General features: G+C 32.6%; 1 protein-coding gene across 3 annotated transcripts in view; it reads left to right on the top strand.

Annotated features, from left to right (window-relative positions):
- Nucleotides 1–24,230, top strand: part of LOC142983788 (uncharacterized) — a 631,218-nt gene that overhangs the window by 390,609 nt on the left and 216,379 nt on the right. The window lies entirely within an intron of this gene.

Genomic DNA, 24,230 nt, shown 5'->3' with positions numbered 1-24,230 from the left:
CAGAGTAGGCATTACTTCAGAGTGTAGTAAAACAAAATGGCCGACTATGAGAGTGGGAGAATTTTTATAATGTTTTAGCAAATTGTGCAACGTCCCGAGGTACAGGTATGATATTTTTGTTGTTTGTAGGAAAAAATATTATAGCAACAGTTTTTGTTCTACTTGAATATCTAAATAAACGGACTAAAAATGTCACAACTATGAGAATTTATACTTTATAATGTAGTCGATTGTACCGAATTAGAATCTTAAACCATTTGCAATTGCAACCATTTACTTTTCGAGTCATGAACAATTTGGAAAACTCTTGCCCGTACTTAGCTTTTGTGAACAAACATAAAATCGCACATCCTTTTTAGTGACCGAAATAAGAAGCCTTATTTATTCAAAATGGGTATGCAGGAATTTAAATGTCAATATATAGACAGACAAAAACAGCACAACAATATTGCACTGCTAAAATCCACTCAAATCGGTATAGCAGTACAGCTACTTAACAGAAAGACAAATAATGACCCAAATATCTACCCAACAAAGTCTATAGTACAAGTTCGTAATATTTAACGTTTCAAGTCTATTTCTTTGATGTCTTTGCTATTTTCTCCGCACCTGATTATATTCAAAGCACTCAAGCAGCGAGGGAAAAACCCAGCGCTTGCTCCATCATCTGAGACTGGCCATAAAAATAATTGGAGTATTTTCAATCTAGAACAATCTTCCTACTTTGAAATACATAGAATAAATAAAAACTACTTGATCTGGGCGACGTTTCGCGATGGATATAAAAATAACGGATTTAAAAGGTCATGAAAATTTCTTGAATGAAGCAAACAGTTGTATTTAGGCCGTAGTTTATTTCCTTCCTAACTTACTGAAAAATGGGTGACTTTATTTCAGTTTATAATACTTAATATGTTTGTACGAAAATGGCTTTGTCTAGTAGGTAATTAAAATATATTATTATGAAACCAAATACGGATAGTTTTGTCTTAAGCAGTATTAGAGATTTTAAAACATTTTATCCGAATCACAAAAACAATCAAAATTATAAAAAAACAAACATAATTAACAATGACTGGAAATTAATCTCTCGGAAAAAGTAGTCTAGTGGATTAAAGTAACTGTCTTCATTAAAAAATAACCAGTAGAGAAGTCTTTACAAATCTAGTAATAACCCAGTTCTTAGTACAAAGCGAAATAATATTAAATTCATTTCTCAGTAATCAGGGCGCAGCAATAACTTCTCCAGTTTACTACATACATACAACATAAGGTTACATTTCATTCTATTTCAAAGCAATCTTCTTGGTTGGTACAGTTATGAGCAGAAATATTCAACACTGTAACATTTTAATCGTACTTTCTTGAATAAAAATACCGATCTTATTATTGCTATTTGACTTCAAAAAATAGGAATTTGAAGGTTTGATTTTTTTATCCTTTCCCGCCCCACTGCTGGGCAAGGTTCCCCTAAATGAGAGTTGGTAAAATTGTAAGTAAAATAAAAAATAAATTACCCATAAATGTCCCACTGCTGGGCTAGGGTCTCCTCCCGTGATAAAGAAGGGGTTAGGCATTGAGTCCATCACGCTGACCAAATTCGGGTGTGGTCTTGATACAGGTAGATTAATACAGAGTTGTTAGTTTTACTATCTTCATTGTTAAAAATGCTGATAAAATTGTGACAAATTTTTGCTTTAGACTGTACAGTATCAAAATTTCAGTGTTTTCTGAAAGTCTCTGGCGCGGTAATTTCCCAGTTGACTTTCATTTTCAACGAGGTTTTAAAATGCAAGGCGCGTTAATAGATTTTTATGGGTTTGTGAACGGTCATGGCGGATTTGCATTGTTAATGGCTCCTTGAAGTTTGACGTTTATGTCTTTATTAATGCTGGTTTAAGATAATATTTTTCAAGTTTAAGGAATTATGAGTTTGTTTTTGTGGCCCAGTTTTGAGTATAGTTTTAAATAGTAGGTAATGAATTTGGATTTTTGACATGATGTGACGTATCTCATAATTTCCAGTTTCAATAATAAATGTAAGTAGTCGTATTTAGTTTCTCGGGTTCATTTTCATTTGTTTTATAGAAGCATAGCATAGCATAGATGTTGCTCAAAATAAATATGACTTTTTTTCTTCGTCTTATGTTATTAACTTTCACGTTTTTTGGATATCATGCAATAATTGACTATAGATCAAACCTGACACAGAAACGCATAGATCTTTTTCTGTGATTATACAAATATCTTTGCTAAAATCCATACATGATACAATAATCGACTCCTTACCCAGTTTAATATATGAACCACAAGTACAATAATCATGGGTTTACAGATTGAAATCAGAGATATCATAAGCACTTGAGATTCAAAATCAATTAGTAATCCATCAGAGCGAGGGCCCGTGATTCGATGCCTCTTATGTCAATCAAAGGGTTTCAAGACATGTCAGGAAATATCAAAACAGTACCAAGAATTGAATGACTGATTGTAGTGATATGATTGATCTTTGCTTCTTTTGAAAAAGGAAGTGTAGAAGTATTTTTGTGGCGTTTTAATTTTGTTGTGTTTGCGATATGCTTTTATTTCGTTAAAAATGTTTTTTTTTTATTAAAACGAAGAACATAGAAAATAGTGTTTGTTTGTAAGATAATGCTACACGCCTCTAATTTCTTTTGCAGTAATATTTAATTACATCACAATCTCGTACATATTAAAATCGTAATATTACTTCTTAATACAAAGTATTAACATCACGTTAAATGTAAAAGGGATACTTTCAGTTTTACTTGATGAGTGTGAAACTCATTCATTCAAATACATAAGATCGTGCAAGGTTATGCAGATAACAACACGCTACTTGCTAACATCCCCACAACATCTTCCGTTATATACATATAATAAAATCAGTCACCAAATAAGACAATCGCGGTGAATTGATAACCTCCTACCTTTCAATTTCAATCGGTTGAAAATACCGAAACAATGAAAAATCTAATTCAAACTTGCTTGTTTACGGCTTTTGACATCTAGATAATTTGAAGACTAGTAAATTCATTCTATTCAAACAGTTCATCGCCCTCCCTTACCAAATAAATGAGACATCCAAAAGCGAGGTCCTCACAATGAATCTTATTTTTTTCCCAATTACACAGATTTTTGTGAGCAAAGAAACAAAAGCAATTAATATTAATTATTAAAAGATTATCGCCCTGTCTTATTTATCATTGCGGATGTATTTGATAAAATGGGGAATGATAGATATGTTTTTGAAGTTTTATTTATTGCTTCTTTTTAGAAACTAGATTTGTTAAATGGGATTCTAGGAATAAGTAAGTGTTAAATGTGAAAAAGTATTTAGAGCTATATCACCATGTTGAACTGAGGACATTGAACTATTGGAGATATTTTGAAAAATGTATCTTTTGAAAATTTATAACTAAATCATTTTACAATTTAAATCTTGTAACATACTCCATTTATTTGTATATTTTAGGTTTATTGGATTTAATCGATTACGAAAGTTAAAAAGAAATTATCTCGCAAAGACATACGTGTACTATTCCAAAATTGCCTATTTTTAATAGCTAGATCCAATTTCTTAGATATACATATAACAAGACCCTCAAACGAAACAAAAACACAGTAAGTATAGTTTCCCTTCTCATTTGCAAGAAACATATTCCGTAGAACGAAATTAGGTATTACCATATTACATTAGGTCTAAGCCTAGTTATCTAGATACATAATGATAAGGAAACTGTGTCCTTCAGTACCAAACTGTAGGTACCTTGGCTCGAGCTGGCTAGATTTGGAGATGAAAAAAACAAACTTGATTTCACGTACGTTAGAATGGAGAGAACACCAAAAACTGTAATTTTATGGTATGCAGTACTTACTTTGTACAATGGTGGTACAATAATGGGCGAGTTTATGGCCATATACCGTATATATTACCATACCATTTAATTTCAATAAACATCAAATTTATTTATTTACATTAATATTTCCTGAAATACCATTCACATACACAGTACAATTTCAATAGTCATGTGTTGTAACATCCTAATATTATAGGAAACTAGCTTTTGCCTGGCACTTCGTCCGCGTGGCTTGTGACTTAGAACAGAATTTTTATACAAACTTTCATCCTTATAATATCCCCTTGGGGGTAGAATTGGTCAAAATCTTTCTTAGCGGATGCCTATGTCATAACATCTACCTGCATGCCAAATTTCAGCCCGATCCGTCCAGTGGTATGCTGTGTGTTGATAAATCACTATTGCCCGGTTTCTAAGGCACATTTATCCGTAGTTTATGTGTTCAAACTGTTTTTTTATATGAGTTTAAACGCTATTGAATACATAAACTATCGCTAAATGTGCTCAGAAACCGGGCATAATAATATGTCAGTCAGTCACTTATGAGTTTTATATATTTCGATAATATCAGTTCAATACTCCACTAATGAGAGAAAAGTTTCTATCAATATAATGAGAAAACTTCCGTTTGTTCGTAACACACACAAAAACCATTGATCCCAAAGTCCAATAAATATGAAACTTCAAACATCATTTATATTTACTTAATCCTACGTTTATCCCGTTGTATCAAATTAAACCACAATAGCTTAATACGGGTGGATTAGTTCTTGTTTGTAAATAAATATAAACGCTCGGGATTTATGAAATTTGAAATAAAATTAATTTACCAATTGTTAATTATTGTATAGTTTTTTTGGCTCGATTAACTCTTTCGTCATGGTCTGTTGACAAAATAGTGTTTAACCATACTGAAAACAACATTTTGAAACAAGCAACAGACTTTCATGGTCTAATGGGAATCCAAGAAAATACAAATATTGTTTCATATTCTTTCGCAATTGGTTTAACATTTGTTTAAGATCTCGGTAAAACATAGGTAATGTACGGTCATATCGACCCTACATTATATTATATACTAAAGTGTACTAAACAGTATACTAAAGTGCAATAGTAAAATAAAGGCACAACAAAAATAATCAACAGTAAGCAAAAACCTATTATAAAAAAGTACCAACAGTCATATACCTATCTTAATTTCTACACAATATAATATCAACACACCTGTATTCCAAGCTATATTTATCATCACCTACCGAAAATAATTACCCAAGTTTTTTCTTCATACCCCTCCGCGTCGACGGCAGTCGGTCAGAAAACCTCTGGATCATGCCTTGAATAATTCATTAGTGAGAGACGATGACGAAAAGAAACGATAATACGGCCAGAGTTCGGCGCATCAAAACAAAGTTTGACCTTAGTTATGAGCGCTTTGACTTATGGACTACGGGGAACGAATTATTATGGGTGCGTGAGTTTATTTTCGAGGATTTTCTTGTATTGAGATTTAAAATAAAAAAAGGATATTAAGCCGAGTTATTAGGCTGTAAGTGGTCCATGCTTTGCCACCGGCAGGTCAGAGGTAACACACGATTTTTTATTATTGTGTGAATTAAAAAAGCATTGAAAGCTGTTAAATAAGTCATTTGTTTTTCATGTAAGTGGTTCATGGTTTATACCATAGAGGTTTTGAAGTAAGATGTGCTTTAGAAATAGGTATACAACTTGCTATTAATGTAAGAGAAATAATGTAATGAAAACTTGCATGTCTGAGAGTTTGAGAAAAATGGAATAAAAATCTTGAAGAAATAGAAAATAACTTTGGAACTTTTCAAGTTAATACTACTTTTGTATGTAATTATCATTGTCTAGTTAGATCGATGCATCATTTTGTCAGTGTTTCAGCCGATAATTCCTGCAACAAAGATCGAACTTTCTTATAATATTAATACTTATATCTCAAGAATATAGGAATATATCCAAAACATACCAATCGAAGCGTAAACGTACCCACCTTCTGGTCATTCGGTATTGACCTCCATTCCCATAAGACAGTTCAGTTGTAAATTAATTTACATCACTCAAGACGGTTTCCTCCCTTTGATGCGTTCACGATCCAATGACTTGATCATCGGCAAAGGGAACAAAATCAGTACTTATTGATTCAAGGTTTTATCTTTGATTTGAATTGCTGTGGGTTTTTAAGTGGTTGTTAAGAAGTATTTGGGGAAAAGGAAAATTTTGATAGCATAGATTTATTTGCTGACCAGATTAACAGTGACTATTTTTATTTCGCATCTATGTATTATTATATAATATGCGAACGTTTATCATTCAAAATTACAAAAAAAGTGTTTATAAGAAATATTGTCTAAATCACGTTCTTTAGAGCAGTGATTAAGACAATATTTCTTGATTGGTTGTCAATGGACGATAGTGTATTTTTCTGTAGTCAAAAAAGCACTGTTTATTCAAATTAGGTTACGTTTAATATGCAAAGAAATGATTAACTTCTACTGCAGTAATGAGCAAAGTAGTTTTGTTTTTCTACGAAAAGATCGTAGTACTTGTAAATCAGAAACCGGTTTTGTTCTCTGGTCTCTATGTATGTATGTGTGTATGTACAACGTACGTATATAAATAGGTTCTGTACCGTAATTTTCAACGACCAGCTCATCTCACTTCCACGATTTGTATCACACAATGCTTGCACCCTCATACAGACACCCTTTATACCAGACAAATCCTTGCCGAAAAGCTAGAGTATAACCCGGGGTATGGAACGGTATGTCAAATAAGGTTCTTGTTGAAATGCCCGACCCCTAGTAGGGCCCCTAACCCTCCCTGCGTTACGGTGGATATTAAAAAGGGCGCTAATGCTATAGAGTACTGAAGAATTTTCGGCAAAAGATGTGGTATATGACAAGGTGGATTTTCTAAGGTTTTGTGGACTTTCTTCGACTGAAATATTTTTGAAGGAAGTTGTAATAATATATTTCCTATAGATGTGGGCAAAACATATGTTAATACTTTTTTTTTTATATAATAGGTTTGTTGATTGATTCAACAATAGTAGTGCTGAACGGATTTGTATGAAATTTGGCACACCAAAAATGTTGACTATTATGACATAGTTGATTTAAAAAATGATTTAACACTCGTTGATTTTGCTATAGTACCTGTTTTTAAAACTGAAATGGACTAAATAAGAAACAACATAGGTACCTTTACCATGCTATCCAAAAAATTTTTTTTAATGAGAATTAAAATCTTTTTTTTGCCGCATCCAAATGCTTCGTGCCGCAGTTGTATTAAAAAACAGGATCTAAACGAGGGCATAGCTATAATATTATTTCCGATTTTAAAAATACAAACACAATAGCATACAAAAGACCAGCATAAAAATAAAATTTCTAAGTAGCATTATAATATAGATAAAAAAAGCTTATTTTCAACATCAAAGCTTCAGTTTGCCTACTAATCCATTTGATTGTTCCGCCGTTTGTAGGAGTTAAATAAATATGAATAATTTAACATAGAATTACTGGAGCTGTGAAATTATTACGTCATTTTAGACGGGCAGAAGAACGAAAATTTTCTTTTTTATCTGACTATATTAGACACTTAATCTTATTTTTGGCATGAATTCCGCATATTTGATTGTTTATGGTCATCAACCTAGTGTCAAAGTTGATGCCTTGGATATAACGGGAGGACTGCTATTGTAATTGATAACGCCCTGGACCGCCTGTTGACATGTCCTAAGCAGAATAATATTTACATAACACGTAAGCAAGTACTATAACATTTAGCGAACCTTATAAGTGAGTCGATAATTTCACATAAGAAATGTTTTATTTGATACCAAAACTTCGTTGAATTTATAAAAACATTGCGCGTTTTTCACGGAATCTGAATGTTTTTCGTATATCAGTTCGCGAATGTCTGTGCGACATTAATATAAATACTTATTATACAAATACTATAATGGGAGTTCTCCTTGTTCCATCAAACCTACAAAATACACATAAATCTATCTCAAACTATGTCTCCTAGTATTTCTACTAAAACGTTCACCTAAGTACCGTCAATTCTCCAGCTTTTTTGAAAAACTCCAACGCTCAGTCTATTGTGTCCACGTGCCGTTCATAGATCATAATGTACGTGACCTGTTGTATCCTCTTTGTGATAGATATTATCTCCTACGTTTACTAGATTGAAATAGCTGGACTTTGGAAGGTACAATTGTTAGGGTATGATAGCAAATAAAACTGCTAAATGTATTCTTAATGCAGGTTTTCAAAGAAGAACGAAGTAAAGTAGAAAAAAAGTACAAGTTCAAAATATATAGATTTTATTTAACCCGTTACTGTCCAACTGCAGGGCAAGGGTATCTTTCCAAACGAGGGAGAGGGGTTAGGCATTGAGTCCATCGCCACCAAGTACGGGTTGAGAACTTTGCATGCCCTCAATAAATGTATTAAACAAATTTTTAGGCATGCAAGGTTTCATCACGATGTTTTCCTTTACCGTTAGAGCAAGTGGTAATTATTTCTGATGCACACAATGTAAATAACTTCTGTTCGTAACTTATTGGTATGGAGTGGAAATCCAACCTAAAGTATGCGGAAAACCATTATACTTAAGTATACTTGACCCTGAAACTTCTCCCTTGAGAACTTGAGGTCAAGAAACTACTTAAAAGTACTTGATTGTTACGAGTACTATCAAGTATCCCTTAAGACAGTGATGAGAATAAATTATGATGAGTGAGAAGTCCTTATGTAGAAATCTTAAACATATACTGGTATGTGTTTACCACACACTTAAAAACAGGTGTATTATTGAGAAGATATTATTATGCACATAATAGTAGCTCGATTCTCTACTACTATCGACTACCGACAACCGACCCGTTATCGAGAAATTTTTGTATGAAAATCTGATCAGCGCGTCTGACGGGTGTCGTAGTATTAGTAATATTTTGGCAGTACATTCTAAATGTCAAAATTTCGATACTCGACAGTACCGACTGTACAGAATCGCGGTATAGAATACGGGAATTAACGAAACCATTCATTTTTAGAAAAAGAGTCAGCATGCGAACACGGCCATTGTAACCAGCGACGAAACGTTAAGTAAATGCGTGTGTAATATTTAACAAAAAGTGTTACTTGATTTGCACAATCAATGCAAATACAGTAACATTTCCACTGATTATAATTTCATTTAATAAGACTAAAATAAACACCAAAAAGCACTCACAAAATTCATTTAATACACCTTTTTACTCCCATACAATAAAAGGGAATTCCCAACAATATTAACACAATAACATCCAAAGATATTTCTCATACAGGCCATACAAGTAGGGGTCTAACATAGATCACCCGTTACGGGCCTGTTAATGCCCCAAACGTTTTTCTTTTCAATTTACGACCAAGCAGTTTAGTGCCTGAAGAAATTCTCCAATTAATGGCTGCGGAAGATTGTTTTTTTGAGGTCGCGGAAGGTTTTCTGTTAATTCTATTGTGTGAGTTATATAGTTTATAGTAATGCCTTTATCGCTTGAATATTCTATAACACTTTTGTTTCTTGAAACGTAGGCTACAGATACTGAAAAGACGCAATACTACTTTTCTAACAATCTCTGATGTAAGGGGTCGTTTTCTGTAAAAACATTCTATTTTGATGAGTATTGGTATATTTTTGCACTTTGGTACGTGCAAAAATATTGCAAAGGATCACACGAGATATTTAAAAAATATGCAAGAAACTTTGTATTTACAGTAAGACGCAGAACTATAAAAGGAGGAAAAAAAGAAGCTTATTTTGGATTACTATGTAAATTGTTCCTGAAAACATAAGCCTGCAAACGTGCAAGCTTTAGCATACCATAATTCAACTCTCAAAAGTATTTACCAAACATAAAATATAACCAAATTACGTACAAAACCCACCCTTTTGACAAGGAAAGTTATTACGTACAGGTGTCGCAACCCATAACCAAAAACGAACCCTAAAGACGACACGTATCTTCAAGTCAACCTTTATTAACTACCTCGGAATCACTAGACCATAGGCTGTCTCTTTCACTCTTGAAGTAACTGGTATAACGACATCTTCTTTCTCTTTCATTGTAAGGCCGTCATTAGATACTAAGCCTTCAATATGCCGCTTAAGTACCTCCCCTAATTGGGGGTGCATTAAGCGCTTATGCTCATATAAAATGATTTATGTCTGGTGTCGCCTTGTAATAGGAACCCGGGGGTCTTCTAGGTTTGGCGACTGATTTCTCAAGAGATTTTGCACCAATTTGCTCGAGGTCAGTTTGTAGGTACTCGAGGTGGAATATATTGTGATAGTGTTTATAGTCGCGTCAACCCACTTGAGTCGTGTGAAAATCTACCTAGATTTTCACTGTTTGTTTATTCGTCGAAACTGTGTGTCAAACTGTCAACTGTATAAAAACATTGTTTAGACAGGAACAGAAAATAATAATTTTATTTTATCGTACTGTGTTCTTTTAATAGTTTTTCAAATATTGCCACGCAAAAGCGATACAGAGAGCGAAGCGGAAACAAAGCAGAAGCGATAGGTATATTTCATTTTTTTTTAATCTTCATGAAAACTGTCGCAAACGTAGCTATTTTTCAACTTAATTTAGAAATATTTTAGTCTCAAAAATGTATTTTGCCCTTCATATTTCTCCTAAGTATTCTTATCAAAAATATAATTTGCCTTTGATACTTAATTTCCCCTATATCTTAACAAACTAAACCATAATCATTTAACACCTACTTTATACGAACACCTCACATCATTCATCCACATTCATCCTTAGATCTTTAAAAAAATAGACTAATGACCCCATATTACACGGACATACGGTTTCCTAACGTTATTTTAAACCCCTAGTAGATTATAATGATGTTAATTCATCGTGCTAAGCGGCCATGACTGTTACTAATACCGTCTGGGTGGAAGATAGAAGTAAAAAATATATTTTTTTGAGGTTATTAAGGTTTTTTTTTGGGATCCAACAGCTGTTTTATGGGGATGCGTGTTTATGTTTTTTTGGATAGCTTTGGTGAAAATATTCACTAATAGATGTTTTAGATAAACCTCACTATTGCAGTAATCACATTGTTAAAGATATATAAAGCTCCCTATATGTCTGTTACCAAAAGTTTTTCTTGTAAATGATTATTTGCGTATAATTTTATTAATATTTTTTTTGTTTTGTTTACAGGTAAGTCTTCAAAATGTTAACAGTCGTTTACTTTTATTCAAAAAGACTTTCGCCAACCCGGCAAAGGTAAGTCTAAACAGTTTTTACGCAGTTTTCTGCAACTGTCAATTTTCGACAACCAGTTAGCTTTCGAAACTTTTTCTATGAAAATCTGATCAGCGCCCCTAGCGGGTAACGAAGAACTATTTTTGATTCCATTCTTAATGTCAAACACTCGATAGTGTCAAATGTAAACAATTGTAGTTCAGCAACACATCTACATACTTTACGGTTCTGCATTGTTTCTGTTCTTTACGTTATGGCTTTGAATCAAGTTTCTTTACTTCTCAGTAAATAAGTACTTTTATTACTTCTATCTTATTAAACTTATATTTAAAACAAAGAAACATAACAAAACACCACGCCTACTTCAGACACGTATCAACACTCGGTACTCCCCCTCAAAATCACGATTAACCTGAATTCCCCTCATAAACTCTTACGCATACAATTTCTTTTTCTCATCCTTTAATTAGTATGGAGATCCTCATATACGCCACGTTATCTAGCATCAGCATACACCCGCCCCCCGGCGTTGCCTGCCTTTCGTTAAACACTGTCATTCGCCTCAACACCTTCGCGGGAATTTTTATTGGGAACATTTTGACTTGCGAGTAAGAAGAAAGGAGGTGGCGTTTGAGTGATATTTTTTTGGAATTTATTTTGAGTTTTGATGAAAATTTGAGTATTAATTGAGTATTTCATTTAAGTAGTTGCATTTCTGGTATTGATTGAACTCGTAAAACTTCTTTAAAGCTAAACTATGCTTATGATCCACATGATAATTATGTTATATGCTCATGTGTACTGTTGTTTTTTTAAATTGATAAATGATTACTAACTAATCGATTTTGATAACAGAAATATGTTTAAAAAATTTAAACATAAAATTATTAAGTCACACTCATTACTCAAAACTATTTCTAACATCGAACAATCATATCACACAGCAATTATTGAAGACATAGAAAACACAAACTACATTAAACTCTAGCTCTCAAGATTGTATAGAACAACAAAATATCCAATTATCCTTACATACCGCATCCAAAAACCACATCCCCACCCCTGTAGGGGGTGTGTGTGCAATTTAACAGATAAGATCACCTCGAGACTCCTCTTTAAATTATTCAAATAAAACCTCCAACGATATCTGTGATTGTAAATTTTGTTACAGCTGTGTACGTACACTTGAGGCCGTGTTGATGTACCGCATTTAAATTCTACTGCAGGCGATTTTTTGATTGAGAATTTATTTCGAATTTAGGTTCTGAATTTTGTAACGTTTTCCGATTTGTAGGAATATGAAATCGGAAGCCCTGTGGCGAGATGGATCGATGAGGTTTTTCGTCGAATATGACTGAGAAAGAGTGAAACTGGGATGTGTGACGTATTTTTTTCTGCCGAATATTTGCACTTTCATTAAAGGGAGCTTTTGTGTCGATAAATAAGGTATAAATATTCTTGGCTAAGACTAGGATAGTATTTTAAAACAATAATAAATGACTCTAAACAGAAAATTGTAGTTGAGCGCTATTCCTTAATTGTGGATTATTATGTTTTAACTTTGTTGTTAACTTTGTTAACATATTACAAAAAACAAATTGTTGTATAGAGGTATAAGTGACGGTAACACTGTTCCTTTTGTGTAGATTTTATAAAACGATTTGTAGACATTTAAGGATAGTAATAGTCAAATTTCATATAAGAAAAGTTTCTTAAAAATCTACACAATAAAATAAAAAATAATATAAAAAGGTCTTATTAAAATTCCATTGTACTAATTTCAAACTTAATTTAAATATTATTAGGCCTATAATATTCTATTTATATATAAATTTATTTCTAATGGGTTTTTAGTGAATAAATCTTATAAAAACCCTCACTAAAGCCTTATTCGGAACAACGGTCGATTCAAAATCTACAGATAACAATCTAAACAAATTTAAAACAAAATCGAGAAACCATTACACCTACGACATAACTATATATTTACCCGCGAAAACACGATAGCAGGTTCATTCCCGTGTAACACAAATATTTGAATAAATTTTCATTAATGAGCTATCAAAATATTCGAGTATTACTTGAGACACAGTTACGTATCGGGTCGTAAAATATGTATTTTATTGAGTAACATTAACCCTTTACTTTCTTACATGGCATTCTTAGAATTTGAACACGTATTGGTTAATGTGATCGCCAACTCCTCAAACTCTCAAGTATATAGTATTTTAAATTCCTTTAAGGAACAAAAGACATGATCTACAGATTTTCATCACTTTTGGGTTTTACTTTAAGTGGTTATTATTTATTTTTAAACGGGAATTAACGTGGTTTTCATTTTAAAGCGATTCCAAGCACTAGGAATTGCTCTTGTGTCGCGGAGACTTTTACAAACATATATACAACAGACACAAAATACAAACAGATCCGAAACAACTATTTGTGGATTGCACGCAGTCAGATTATCTAAATTTGTAATCTTACGTTTGCGATTACATTGTATTTATTGCCGTAAAAATCGATGATATCCAAATTTTTTTGATATAGTTATACCTACATACAATTCAAGATTTGTCTATGTTAAAATTTGTAGTTCGTTCTTAGTACAGTAGTGGTTTAAACCCGTGAAGAAGCAAGTTTCAAAGTTAACTTGCTAGAAGTTAAGATTAGAACTAGGAAAGTTTAAACTGTGAATGATTATAGTTTCTTGCATTGTACAGTAGCCCTACCATGAGTTGGCATAGTTAAAAACTAGAGTAGTTAACGTGAGAACGCAACTACAACAGTGGGCTCAAATAGGGAAAGAATGAACGACAAAGCCAATCTACATTCACTGTTGTTTAATTTAACTACACGTTATTAAATATGGCGACCCATGGTAGCAATTTTGGTACCTTAACTATCCGCTAGAGGCGCTGTTCGAGTTTTACGAGAACTACAGTGTCTCCGGGAGACTATAGTTACCAACTCATGGTAGCGCTACAGAAGTTGTGAAATACCGTAGTAGAAAACTTTGAATTAAAATGTGAATAAGTAATTTTGTATCTTGCACGGATGTTTAACACTAAAAACTTGTCTCGAGATGTTATACATTGACTTTCATAAATAAAGTAAATGTATATAAAATCTGTAACAATTCCATTTGTTTAACTTTCTCATACTTATCCATATGTGGTAAAACGAACTTTTCAACTTCGTATTATTTTACCCCATGTGTGGATTAATCGGATTTTTACATAACAAATTCCAGTTCCTTATCTATCCATATAATAAAACAGTAAAAACGGTTTCTTTACATTGAAGGCTTTTTACAAAATAATAACTAAGGGGTGTTAAAAAACAGTCAAATAAAAGAAAACATCTGTCTGTATTGCATTTAATTGACGATAGGTGACCATTTAAAACAGTCTCAATTGAAATAAAATCACAGAGAAACTAGTATTTGTTAAAGCACATAGTACTGACTACATCTCCATCTAGCGCTGTCTTAAGTCACCACAATCGTCTTGACTCCACGTGCCGAATTGCACACAATTAACTCTGTTCACTGCTTGACCTGATACTGGGGAATTTGAAGTAGAATTCCTGAGGGAAAGCAGTTAGTTCTTTTGGTTTAATGGCAATTTTACTGTATATTTAAATGACTTAAATAAACTTCTAAAACAAAGATGTTACGGCAATCAAGAAAATATTAAATTATTAGGATGAGAAATAAATTATTATCTCTATGAGTACCAAATAAAATTGTCTTTTAAATCAATTTCTGCCGTAAACGCAGTAATTGTGGTTCTCCTGAAGTTATTTTATTGAGATTATTGTGTACTATACTACTTTTCATAATAATGTTTAATATAAACAATTGTGATTCTTAGCATAGTTAGCAATTTAGCATATGAAATAAATTAAAAACTTGCAATTAAATAATTAACAATAAACTCATATAACAAATGTCAACTTCACCAAAAGTTAGAGTACCCTTTAACTTCACACCAGAAAATAATTATATTTTTAGCGTCCTACTCAACGAAAAGCTCGTTACTAAAATATTTTATTTCCAAAACAAAACGCTTGTGCAGAACATTTTTATTCACAACGCACACTTTTTCATGTCCGCAACTGTAAGTGGGTTCCCGCAAGACAAAAGGTGTGTACTTGACACCACCTTTTGTACAAACATACATACAAGCAAACAAAACATGCATTATTACACACGTAACAGATCCTCGTACACTTGTGAGAAATCATGGTAAAATGTGCGGTACATTTTTTTGGTATGCATTGTACTGAGATTTTGGTGGGCGATTTTCGTGGAGGGTAATGTAAGCAATTTGTGTTAGTTTTGTTTGTGAAAATGTGTGAGACGTTTGCTCAAAAGATTGCTTCCGGTAGATGGGTAAAGAATTTGGGTATTTTTTGGTGATCAGGATTTACGTAAATATTTTATACCCATTTCTGCCTATATCAAAGATCTCTTAAAAGCATTCTGACGAGATATGTAATTAGTTACTAAATTTAAGCTATTTCAAACTATAATTCGGTTTAGTGTCCGTAACTTAAGATCACGAAGACCATGGCTCGATTCCCGAAACTATCAGATTATATACGATTTCAGTTAAATCATTTAACTGAAATCGTATTTTAAAAAAGTAGTTACTAACTATAACTATTATATAAGCAGCAATATAAACAGCGACGTACACTGCCTACCTTCAAATCAAACCTTACAAAAATACAACCTAAAATCAAACCCAAGCCCTCATAAAACGTACCGAAGCGATAACTCGTACAAAGTAATTAGTAAATTGCTATTTAATCCGTGATGTAATTGCTTCTACATTATAGGTCGCCGATCAGTCAATCAATAGGATTACGCGAATTAGTCCGTCGATACGTCTTGTCGTATATAACTTGCTGAATTAGCTTAGAACGTTTGTTGGATTTGTGTGGATGTTACTTTATACGGGCTCTTAGTATTTGAAAGTTTATTGACCTATTAACGTGTGTTTGGACTGTGTAATACGTGTTTCTTCAACGGTTGTGGGACAAATAAAAGTAGTATTTTTCGAAAAAGGCAAAAAAACTATTACCATTTATTCGTAAAGACCAAATTTTAATAATGATGGATTAGATACTGACACTTATAAAAGATTGTCTAAGTCAAAATACGACTACAGCCAGCATTACACGGCTAGGTTATTAATGGAACAGCTCTAATATGTAATTGATAGGATGATTGTGATTTCATATTATGTCAATAAAAATAATGGGACGGTCGTAGGCATAAAATACGAGCTTTATGTAAAAAACTTAAATTAAAAGAAAAAGGTAACAAATAAAAAGCTTTGCATAATAAATACAAGGAAGTGTTGTTCAATTTTCAGAACTAAATCATTCAAACGATTAATGATAAATCATCTACTGACTAAATTGGACCTTAAACAGACCACAACGCACGTTTAATTCACTTTAATAAAGTTCAACCACCTACCAAGTCCACACAAATCTATCGCCACGTCCACTAAACGCCACTAACCGAGTTTGATGCGGTCCAATGGGTAATCGCGCAGTACAGTCCGGACTGTAGTATGTCATAACCAGAACACAGTGGCCGTTGATTCGGACACTTCATTGCCAGTTTGACAGCTTACTTAGGATTAAGAAGTGATTGGAGACACGATTTACTACTGCTATTTGGATGCTACAGGGACGTTCTGTATAAAAATACTAATAAAGGACCGATTTACTTCTTGATATTGTGTAAAAGACTACCAGAGAACTCATTTACCTCTCTTTCCCTTTCTTCTCATTCCCTTTCTCATTATCAAGTGGAGGAAAAAGATAGCTTCGTTCACCGTTAGAACAAGCGATAAATATATTTCTAACACACACATAACTTCGATAAGTCATCGGTCTCAGGTTTGAATCCCACACCACTTGTGTTAGAGAATCATAGACCACTTAGTTATCACTACTTTTTTCTCTTTTCTTTTATCTATAATTATATACGTGTAGATCTTTGAAAAGAGCTATTAACGGAATCACAGTTTGTAGCAGTGTATCAAATCCTCAATTTGTTTGAAAATGTCAATCATCCTTCACCCACTTTCAACCCTTATATACTAAGAACTGAAATAAACAAGTATACCTCAAGACGCAGTTAACATGAGGTCCCATCTGCCTGTCGTGATTAGGATACAAATTACTGCTTAATACGAGGTATTCCCTTGTGGAAAGATGAATTGACGAGCTTTTGCTATATAGCTCATTTATTTTTGGATGATTAGTTGTGAGTGTAATTTGGTTGAAAATTATATTTATATCATTATGCTTGATAATTTTTTTTCATGAAACTATGAATGTGAAATTTTAGAGGTAACCAGTTTGAATCCAGGCTCTAACAACCTAAAAACCTTTGAGGCCATCGTTAGCAGCAAATCTAGCATACAATATATGTAGCTTCCTTATATATTTTATTGAGAGTATCTATATCAAGTGCAACCAATTACAAAAATGAGCATTTTATATTTTGTTTATATGAGAACATAAAAATACATATCTATCTTTCACTATCCCATTCTACATAAATTTCACCACATTACCCACAAAACATTCGTTTCCACTCATAATTTCTTAAGCTATTCAAGTTAATTCAAATTAGAAATTCACCCGCAAACCGACTTAATGAGACAATCAGACACTTTCTAGATTATTCTGAAAGTGACAGACGTTTTGCGAGCATAATAACAGATATTCACTGAATTATCTCTGTTCTCCAAGATTAATGGGTAAATTAGAATTTAGACTAGAATTAGGGTGTTTATTTAACCTAATTAGTTTCCACTGATGTTTTAGAAGGGTAAGTAGAAGTGGGAATTATGTTGAAGTACGTTAATTCCGCTCTATTTTACTTTAAGAAAATGCTACTGTGAATTCTTACTGTCCTAGATTCACCCCCTACTTTAACTTCTTAAGGGTTGAATTTGTTTATAAATTAGCCCACTTTAAACCCCATCTTCATAATTCCTAATATGTTATTAAAAAATCATACACGTTCATCACATCATTTCTTTAGGGGTAGGCAGATACCATGGAACACCACATGCTACGATTCATACAAACTTTTTTTTATTTAATCAACATTCATACTTCTTCACGACTTAGACTCGAAATCGCTTCAGCCGGCGAAAGTCTTAACAAACAAACTTACTCCTTCATAATATCAGTATGGATCCTTACTATATAAACCCCTAAATCATTACCCTATTACCGTAGTGGGGTAAACTCGTTATGGTGGAAGAAACGCCAGGGCCGTGCATATTATATGAACGGTGAGAGTAATGACTGCCGACCAAATGGGGCACTGTGTCATTGGGGTAAAGGGTACGGGATGGCAGCTTTGTTTGTATGTATGTTTGTATGGGTAACAAACGTGGGTTGATGATGTAGTAAAGTTTGTAGGAAATGTAGAGAGTGAGATGATTTTTGGCTCAATCTCAGTATACACTTACAAGGTTTTTTCAATTAAGGAAATATTATTAATAAAAAAATATTTTAAAGTTACTGATAATAAAAATTAGGAATCCTTCGGGCATAAACGTTTATCTAACTAAATATGTAATAGTTTAAAAAACGACCATATAGTACTTTGGTTCTTTCAGCTTGAGACTTTTACCATCATGCAAGACATCTTTGACCATACATCCCACCCATACAATCTAAAACCAATTAGACGCTCAACATAATTTAGCCAACATAATCGGACCCTCAGTCTACGTCACATCCTATTGTGGTCCGTGACGTCACACGAACAGTTTGACAACTTCCGGCAAGTTAGTTAAACGTGTTACTGGCAGTCAGAAAAGTTTGGGGGTTTCCTCTGAGGAAAAGTAATAGGACATGATAGTTGGGGGTCATTTAGGGGTGGATAATGGTGTTGTTAAGATAAGAGGGGTTGAAATACAGATTGAGTTGATTAGATGAGGTTTGTAAGGCTCAGAATATTATAATAAAAATATTTGTGAGGGGGTTTGTTTGTACTAACCAATTCATGACAATTGCCATTAAAGTCGCAGCTATGAAAACGAGAGTCAAAGCTGAAATTTTGTTAGGATTACGTGAGTGAGAAAACAGAAGATTATAGAGTTTCGAAAATAGTACTATTAGATTTTTTCATACTAGTTTCACACTAAATAATTTTAAATTTTCCTATCGTATTTATATTTTTTTATATTCGTCGTAGAAACAAGCAGACATACTAGTTCAATATATATTTTTACCCCCTTTTTATGTCGTTTTTTCTACACATAAAAAAGTTGTTCGGGAAATTCAAATATTTTATTTCCTACCTAATCCAATGAAACCGAATTACCTCAATACATCAAACCACAATTTCCTCCAAAAAAATATTTAGGGGACAAACTACGACCATTAAACTATACCCCCATAAACAATACCATATTACCCTAACATCCCCTTCATACGACGCCATTAATTAAATCGTATGAATAACATATTATTTAAAATGCCATCTTAATGTCACATCGTATGACATTACTATGGAAATAAGATGTTAAATCTACATTCGCAGAGCAAATGGCCTCTCTTTGAAAAAATATCCTCGTTAGTAGGGGTGCTGTGAGTTGTGGGAAATTTGGGATTGTATTTATTTTACTAACGGAATTGAAATGTTTATTATGACTTCTGCAAGTGTGAATATAACTAATGTACTTTCTTATAGTGTATCTAAAATCACTCTTGTTTACACGAGCATATTTAAATTTTATAAAAGGTATATTAAAAGTATCTAAAAGTAAATCTATTGATTTGTAAATTGTAGGTGAGGGGCTTCATGTTTAGTACTAGTACTAGTAGACCAACAGTTACATACATTTTTATGTATGTCTTCCATAAACGAAATCTACTCCTTTTTATTCTCTTTCTGCAGCGATTAAAATTAAATATTCCACTGCTGCATATATATATCTACTGCCACGCATAATTACACATAATATAATACTTCATATTTTTTACTGGAGCCTAAGGTTCAGTCTTGTTACTTCACCTAATTTAAATTACTTCCAAAGCATTGTGTAAACCTCAACGAAAATGTAATAAATATTTTTTCACCATATTTCCCTAAATAAAACCAGAAATATCCCGTGTTTGAACACCGTGTGTACCCCCTACTCATAACCCAACCCTCGCGTTTAATAAGTCGGGGACTAACCAAGATTTATTTTGTCTAATATTGCGAATGTAGAATATTTTGTGGAATATTGACACGTGAGAGGATGAAAACGAACGTTTAATATGATTAACATAGCCTACCTCTGCCTCTGTATCGTATTTATGTTGTAAAATTCATAATATTAAAATTAAAAGAGTAACAAACACAAACACACGTCACGTTTATATCAAATGTTACAAAAGTTTAAAACATTTGTTAATAATTACCACTTTTAATTTTGTAGGAAATAGTATACCCATACCCTATTTTATGAATCTGAGGTAATTTTTTTTTTATTATCTATGACAATATGATTATTAAAAAGCTGGGATTTGATAGACATTACTGAACTCTTCAAGATATGTGACAAAAACATCGAAATTGTTCTATAAGTGGAACTAAAAAAGTAAACAATTCCTAGGAGTTTTATTTTCCATTTTGAGTAATTTAATATTACTAAAATATTGACCTGATTGAGCAAGCCAATAAGGTAATTATTGAATCTTATTTCTCAGCCACAATGAACTGGATTAAATAACAATTTATGCTTGCTTAGAAACAAACTAGATAGCAATGCGGGAATACGAAATGAACTAAAATATAATATCAAGATTCAGCTCTTTCCATGTTAACCAAATAGTTTCTGCATTGTACACCTTAAATCAACAAATCGGATCTTTCCATTAATCGAGAATGCTAATTAAAACAACGCAAGGCTAGCTACAATCGGTGCTTACATTTGTTGGCCGGGAATCGAACTCGATATACAATCTTTGCTTCGGGTTAATTAAAAACCGCGAACCATGGGTGTGTTGAGCACAATCTTGGTCCACACATCATGTTTTCTTGCCAAAGAAAAGTAAACCTTATCTTTTTACCATAAGGTTTATATTGACTTGTTGTTAAAATTTGTTTGTTTCTCTTATGTGTTCAAGGTGTAATGAAAACCTAAATAAATAGTTATCAATGTTTGTGCTTAGTACTTGTAGAGTTTCGTAGTTACAGCGTAGAAAATTCTAGATTTTAATAAGGTCGTTAACCTTTTATTTAATTTGGAATTTCCTTTTGATATTACACGCTGCCTATTTCATTTTCCTGATAAAGATTTATTATTTTTCGTTAAACGTGTTTTTACACGCATGTGAGTCGACTTTTATTAAATCCAACCCTTTTTTCCTTCAGGAGCCTATAACTATTGGTACAGATAAGGCCTATTTCTTAAATCTCACAAAAAAACTATAATTTGATTAATTACTCAAAAAAAATGTTTATTTTTAGTTAGTTAGAAAAAATATTTTAATAAGATTTTTTTGGCATCAGGATTTTTAATACAAAACCTTCGTATGCGTGATTTCGATAAATTTCGGCTACTCCGAAGATAGCCGAATAGGTTTGCTTTGACGTTATGGAGGCTTTCAACAAAATCACAAATTAATTTGCAAATTCATTGATAACCCGTTGACATAAATATAATAGCCAAAATATATCGTCTTACATAATTTATTGTAATATTGATTTGATTCCTACTAATATTTAAATTCGAAAATTTTGTGAGGATGTATGTATGTTTGTTAGTCTCTTATGCAAAAAGTACTGAACAGATTTTCATGAAATTTGAAACACATACAGTGACATACACTTTATATTTTTCATTCTGAGATATCCATTCACGCGGACGTAGTTGCGGGCAGAAGCTTGTTTATCTATATGTATAAAATAGTTGTGTGACAGACAGATAAGACAAAACTTTTACTGTATACTCTAGCATAGAATAATGATCAGTACGGTGATTTCCTACGACTAACGACAACTGCTTATCGCACCGACAGTGCTGTTTTACGAAAACTATTTTTACAATTGATATCTATACTAATAATGCAAAGCTGCGTAGTTCGTCGCTGTGACAAAAACAAAAACTTAACGGTGACAGAGTAAGGACCCATTTTTTTGTAAGTTTCTACTTTTTTCTCTTTCTATTGAGAAGAAAGAGTTTTTTTTTTTTTTTTTTTTTTATTGAAATAAAAGTATTTTTTACATAATATGTGGTAACAGATAATTTTACTCGCCAAGCTTTCAAGCTTGTTGGCGAGAATTAATTAATCACTTATGAAAAATATTTACCTTTTGCTCTTAATTAAGTAGACAATATTTTAAAATTAAATGACGAAGTCACGTTTAAGACCTAGTATATCAAAACACAAAGGTGATTTTTTATCGAAAAGCCATTTTTAATAGGACGCCGAGAGCCAATAAATTGGATGTTTTTATTAAACGTCAAACAGAATGATGACAGATGTTATTTGAAAAATGTATGGGCGTAATTAAGATAAAAATATATTATAGAATCTATAACAGTATACCTGCGAATTCTAAGATATATTTTAGTTCTTTTATATAAATTACTTATTATTATGCCCGTTTGTTGTTATGGGATCAGCTGTCTGACCAAGCCACATTGGATTGTTCTTTTAATTTAATACAATATTGATTCGATTAATAAATTCCAGAGTTAAGAATTCTCTTATATACAAAGAATTCTCTTATATGTTGATTACGAAATATAAAACACGATTTTATTTTTGTATCTCATAATAAAATGTGCTTTAAGTATGAACCTAACACTTTACCTACGCGTGGCTTGTACATCTTTAATTTTCAACAATGGCACTATACACGCGCGTACCCGACCACTATTATACATTTATCACAACCAATAAAAATCCAACGAATAACAATACAAAAGCCACAATCAACTAAAACATATATCTATCTTACTAAACCCAACTCAAAACCTTCTTGACAACACAAATAGATATAGATAGATACTAGATCTATCTATGCTTTTTACACCCTCCTCCATTACCCTGAAGGCATCTTATAATTAATAATAGTAATCCATAATCTATTATCTCGCGATCCTTATTATGTTTAACAAATGATAATCGTCTCCTCGCTCGCGGCTGTTGTAAAAACAAACGGCAGATTGTATAGTCCAACAACTTCGTAGAAAGCCTTGTATGCAAGTTCTGGCAGAGATATACAAAATTACATACAATTAGTCTTATTCAGTCAATTCAGTCTAAGTTAATGTGTAACTTAATTTTTACGTCGGAAGAACCGACGTAAAAATTAAGTTACACATTAACTAATTTTCCGTGACGTCATTTTTCAGTAGGTCAAACGTTAAGAAATAAACCTAGCCTTTCTTCCAACAATTTTGGAGTCGGCTTCCAGTCTTACCGGATGCAACTGGATACCAGTATTCTACATGGAGCGACTACCTGTTTGACTTCTACAACCATGTAACCTGGGGTATAACACGATACCTTTCGGTAAGACTGGTTGCCAGACTTTCAAACTTCTGACTTTTGTTAACGACTGTCAATAATCTTTGGAAATGACAGTCGGAACCCACAATTTGAGACTGGAAGTCGACGCCAACATAGTTCCAAGAAAGGCCAGGCTGATGATGAGTTTTTAAGATATTCGCGAACAGACAGACGTGGTAAGGAACATTATTTCTCAAGTTAGGTATCTAATGACCAAAAAAGATTTGAGATTTTAACGTTTGACAACTTTATTCTCAATTTAACGTTTTATATACGCCTATAAACTAACTCTAGTAGGAATATCCCTTACTGAAGTTACGATATTAAAACCAGTCGCTGAGTAACATGGACGTAATCGATACTGAAAGTCATTATAACTTTATTATCCAATACTATATTATTTTATTATGTTCATATTTGATTTTTATAGTCGTATATATATTTCTGATATAGGTTATATATCAAGAAGGATTTTTTTATAGTTAATATATTATATT

The sequence above is a fragment of the Anticarsia gemmatalis genome, chromosome 25, assembly GCF_050436995.1.
Source record: "Anticarsia gemmatalis isolate Benzon Research Colony breed Stoneville strain chromosome 25, ilAntGemm2 primary, whole genome shotgun sequence".
Taxonomy (NCBI): Eukaryota; Metazoa; Arthropoda; class Insecta; order Lepidoptera; family Erebidae; genus Anticarsia; species Anticarsia gemmatalis.
This window is presented reverse-complemented; position numbering and strand designations above follow the sequence as displayed.